We start from the raw sequence: 5,175 nt of genomic DNA, 5'->3' as shown, positions 1-5,175 counted from the left end.
ACTGACTGGTCTCCCTCAGTGTGTTCTCTAAGTGCCCCTCAAGCCTCCTCTTATACTTTTTTTGTTGACATCTCAACGACCGAGATTAAGTCCCTAATCAATGGCTAAGATTAGATCTAGCTTGATCCATGTCTTTTGGACCATTCTAACACAGATTCATATTAATACACATTAATAACTCCATTAAAAATATTAATTATTTTAATATCTCCTGATTTGTTTAGAATCTGCCCAAACCCTTTCTGGGTATTGGAGATCTCATGTGCCTCAACCTCTCCACCAAATTTCGTGGCTAGAGCACATCCGATGCTGCCCCAAATCAACACTGCTGCAGCGAATTCTGTCTCGTTGTTGCTTGCTATCCCACATGAGTCTGCATAAATGGGCCGTGTGTTAGCTTGAGTATCTCGAAAGATGCCACCTAGTCCTGTTGTACCATGGTTCCATTTTGAAGCCCCATCAAAATTAAGTTTTATGAAACCCTCTCCAGGGGTAGTGAATTGAACCCGAGAGTCTATATCCATCCTATCTTTTTTCCAAGTATTTGGAGCCAACATTTCCATTGATAGGTTAAGTTTTCGAAGAATTCTTGCTTCTTTGGGGGGAATTGCCAATCCTCGGGGCTCCATTGTTCTGCTAGTATAGTCTCCCTAATGTTTCTAACTATTCCTTCCCATACCTGTTCATGGGTTGAGTTTTTATTTTTGAAGATTCTGCAGTTTCTTTCTTTCCATATGGCCCATAGGTTTAAACCTAAGGCCAGTCCCCATGCTCGGTTCAATACTGGACTTGAGAAGATATTGTTGCACCATAAAAGGATTGTTTCCTTTATGATGTGGAAGTCACGATCCATCCTTTTGAAGACTCCTTGCAGTTGGCCCCATTTCTGTTCCGCAAACGGACATGAATTCAACATATGCTCCATATCCTCTCTGTTTTGTTGGCACATCCAGCATAAAGACGGGCCCTGAATTCCTTTTTTCTTAAGTTGATCCCAGGTGAGGATCCTCCCTTTGCATACCAACCATATGAAATGGGCTACCTTTGGCCACCATCCCCCCTTCCATATTTTTTTCCAAAGGAGTCCTTGTCCATCTTGGCCTTGTTCTGCCTTCAAGTCATACGCTTCTTTGATGGTGAACATGCCTTTTGTGGAGTGACCCCATCTCAAAATGTCCGGGTCATTCCTAATCATGATTTATCTTGATCTCATTTCTTTTTCGAACTCTTCCCATTGCAATGTCTCTATACCTGGGCCCTAATCTTCCTTCTTCTTCCATCTCCTCCAATTCCCTATTCCTTGCTCTTCTTTCCAGAATTGCTCTACGTATTGGATGTTGTTATCATTGGTAAATCGATATATGTCTCTGAGGTCTTTTCTATTTATAAGTCTTTCTCTTCGCTACCATGAGTCCTCCCAAAATCTTGTTGTTCTGCCATTTCGAATTTCCCAAAAAGCATGTTGGTTAATGAGGTCTCGATTTTGGCTTGCCAAGTTCCAAATTGTTGATCCTTTGGGTGGGTCTCTTTACCGTAATATATCCTCAGTTCTCTCCGGCATGTTATATTTTCTTGTCCATATTTGTTTCCATAAGTACCATCCTCACCCCGCCATCTCCACTGATGCAGGGGCATCCGAACCCTTAATGGAAAAAAAATTAGAGAAGAAGACACGTGGACAACCACATGGACAACCACACCAACCTTGAACTTAATTCGGTTAATGAACAAATTTTAGTTAAAAAAATCAGTTAAAACTGAATGTATGTATAACAAGAACTTAAGGATTCATTAGTGAATCAAGAAACAGGGAGAAAAACCTGTGCGTGTGAGAGAGGGAAAAATGTAGTTGCTGGAGAGTTCTTGATTAAGGCTGAGATGCCTTAACTTGTAATCTGAGTTTGTAAATAATGGAAATGTGTCATTGTGAATTTCTATCTGTGTATTTGTTTTTTTATTTTATTTGTTAGGCTCTTCCAGCAATGTTGTGACTAACAATGAGAACGCGGGCATGGAAATGGCCGAGCGGCTGTATTGACCGATCGTCATCCTCGGTTAGTAGTTTTTGGTGTGGTTACAATAGTTTGGCCGACGAAGATGTTGAAATGGGGGAAGTGAAAGGATGACTACGTCGGGACTGGTGATTCTGAGGGCCATGGCGAGTCTCCTGTGAAGAAGAAAGGCAAGAAGAATTTTGTCTCAGATGACAGTGGTGCAATCGAGATTTGCGAGTTATTGAGGAATCACAAAGTTTCTGTAAGAATGTGGCAAGGAAAATTTTTTGTGGATATTCGTGAGTTTTACACGAAGGATGGGAAGCAGCTGCCTGGCAAGAAAGGTGTTTCATTGTCGTTGGATCAGTGGGAGGTTCTATGCAATCATGTTGAGAAGGTCGATATCTGATGGGTAAGAGCGGTAGCAAGAATCCGCAGCTGAAGCAACAACAACTAATAACCTTGAGAAGAAATTTCGTGTGTGGATGAAGAATGAGAGAAGCGTTTTCGAGAGGCTTCGTGGGCCTATAACCCACAGGCCTGCAGACGATTTATTGGGGAAATGGGATTTTGGTTCACCCTAGAATCTTGTCCCCATCAAGTGGTATCAGAGCAGGAAAAGATTTCTTGCGGAAAGGAGTGTTTGGATGTGAAGAAAGAAGAGGTACAGTTTTGTTGAAGATTTGTAAGCTTGTAATTTTTTATTTTATTTTGTGAAGGTGAGAAGATTGCAGCAAACCTAGAGCAGGAGTGCTCAATTGGTTCGAGAGGAGAGAACCAGAGAGATGCCGAAAGACTAAGCTCAGGAGAGAAGCTTGGTAAGGTATCTGGTAGTAGGGAGGACCTTCTATTGCAGAGGTTTGGTTGCAGCTCACATTAAAGCAGTTCCACTGACGAAGTGAAATAGTGGGTAGAATTACTAAGGACAAGGAAACACATATGACGAGGAGGTCATAATTTTTATACCTCAAGAGTCTGATGCAGGGGCATCCAAACCCTTAATGGAAAAAAAATTAGAGAAAGAAGACACGTGGACAACCACATGGACAACCAGGCCAACCTTGAACAGAATTCAGTTAATGAACAAATTTTAGTTAAAACAATCAGTTAAAATTGAATGTATGTATAACAAGAACTTAAGGGTTCATTAGTGAATCAAGAAACAGGGAGAAAAACCTGTGTGTGAGAGAGGGAAAAATGTAGTTGCTGGAGAGTTCTTGATTAAGGCTGAGATGCCTTAAATTGTAATCTGAGTTTGTAAATAATGAAAATGTGTCATTGTGAATTTATGTCTGTGTATTTGTTTTTTTATTTTATTTGTCAGGCTCTTCTGGCAATGTTGTGACTGATAGCGAGAACGCGTGCATGGAAACGACCGAGCGACTGTATTGATCGATCGTCATCCTCGGTCGGTAGGTTTTGGTGTGGTTACAACACTTTGGCCAACGAAGATGTTGAAATGGGGGAAGCGAAAGGATGACTACGTCGGAACTGATGATTGTGAGGGTGATGGCGAGTCTCCTGTGAAGAAGAAAGGCAAGAAGAATTTTGTCCCGGATGACAGTGGTGCAATCGAGATTTGCAAGTTATCGAGGAATCGCAAAGTTTCTGTAAGAATGTGGCAAGGAAAGATTTTTGTGGATATTCGTGAGTTTTACACGAAGGATGGGAAGCAGCTGCCTGGCAAGAAAGGTATTTCATTGTCGTTGGATCAGTGGGAGGTGTTGCGCAATCATGTTGAGAAGGCCAATATCTGATGGGTAAGAGCGGCAACAAGAATCCGTAGCTAAAGCAACAACAACTAATAACCTTGAGAAGAAAGTTCGTGTGTGGATGAAGAGCGAGAGCAGTGTTTCCAGAGGCTTTGTGGGCCCATAACCCACAGGCCTGCAGATGATTTATTGGGGAAATGGGATTTTGGTTCACCCAGGAATCTCATTCCCATCAAGTGGTATCAGAGCAGGAAAATATTTCCTGCGGAAAGGAGTGTTTGGATGTGAAGAAAGAAGAGGTACAGTTTTGCTGAAGATTTGTAAGCCTGTAATTTTTTATTTTATTATGTGAAGGTGAGAAGATTGCAGCAAACCTGGAGCAAGAGTGCTCAATTGGTTCGAGAGGAGAGAACCTGAGAGATGCCGAAAGACTAAGCTCAGGAGAGAAGCTTGGTAAGGTATCTGGTAGCAGGGAGGACTTGCTATTACAGAAGTTTCGTTGTAGCTCACATGAAGGCAGTTCCACTGACGAAGTGAAATAGTGGGTAGAATTGCTAAGGACAAGGAAACTCATATGACTAGGAGGTCATAATTTTTGTACCTCGGGAGTCTGATGCAAGGGCATCCGAACCCTTAATGGAAAAAAAAAAATAGAGAAAGAAGACACGTGGAAAACCACATGGACAACTAGGCCAACCTTGAACAGAATTCGGTTAATGAACAAATTTTAGTTAAAAAAATCAGTTAAAACTAAATGTATGTATAACAAGAACTTAAGGATTCATTAGTGAATCAAAAAACAGGGAGAAAAACCTGTGTGTGTGAGAGAGGGCAAAATGTAGTTGCTGGAGAGTTCTTGATTAAGGCTGAGATGCCTTAAATTGTAATCTGAGTTTGTAAATAATGAAAATGTGTCATTGTGAATTTTTGTTTGTGTATTTGTTTTTTTATTTTATTTGTCAGGCTCTTCCGGCAATGTTGTGACTGACAGCGAGAACGCGGGCATGGAAACGACCGAGCGGCTGTATTGACTGATCATCATCCTCGGTCGGTAGGTTTTGCTGTGGTTACAACAGTTTGGCCAACAAAGGTGTTGAAATGGGGGAAGCGAAAGGATGACTACGTCGGGATTAATGATTCTGAGGGCGATGGCGAGTCTCTTGTGAAGAAGAAAGGCAAGAAGAATTTTGTCCTGGATGACAGTGGTGTAATCGAGATTTGCGAGTTATTGAGGAATCGCAAAGTTTTTGTAAGAATGTGGCAAGGGAAGATTTTTGTGGATATTTGTGAGTTTTACACGAAAGACGAGAAGCACCTGCCTGGCAAGAAAGCTATTTCATTGTCGTTGGATCAGTGGGAGGTGCTACGCAATCATGTTGAGAAGGCCGATATCTGATGGGTAAGAGCGGCAGCAAGAATCCGCAGCTGAAGCAACATCAACTAATAACCTTGAGAAGAAAGTTCGTGTG

General features: G+C 41.7%; 1 pseudogene; it reads left to right on the top strand.

Annotated features, from left to right (window-relative positions):
- Positions 1-3,445: 3,445 nt before the first annotated feature.
- LOC149182626 (RNA polymerase II transcriptional coactivator KIWI pseudogene) lies at positions 3,446-3,751 on the top strand (annotated as a pseudogene).
- The last annotated feature ends 1,424 nt before the right edge of the window (positions 3,752-5,175 follow it).

The sequence above is a fragment of the Pinus tabuliformis genome, chromosome 3_2, assembly GCF_031772625.1.
Source record: "Pinus tabuliformis cultivar Carrire ecotype Pingquan chromosome 3_2, CPIR1, whole genome shotgun sequence".
Taxonomy (NCBI): domain Eukaryota; kingdom Viridiplantae; phylum Streptophyta; class Pinopsida; order Pinales; family Pinaceae; genus Pinus; species Pinus tabuliformis.
This window is presented reverse-complemented; position numbering and strand designations above follow the sequence as displayed.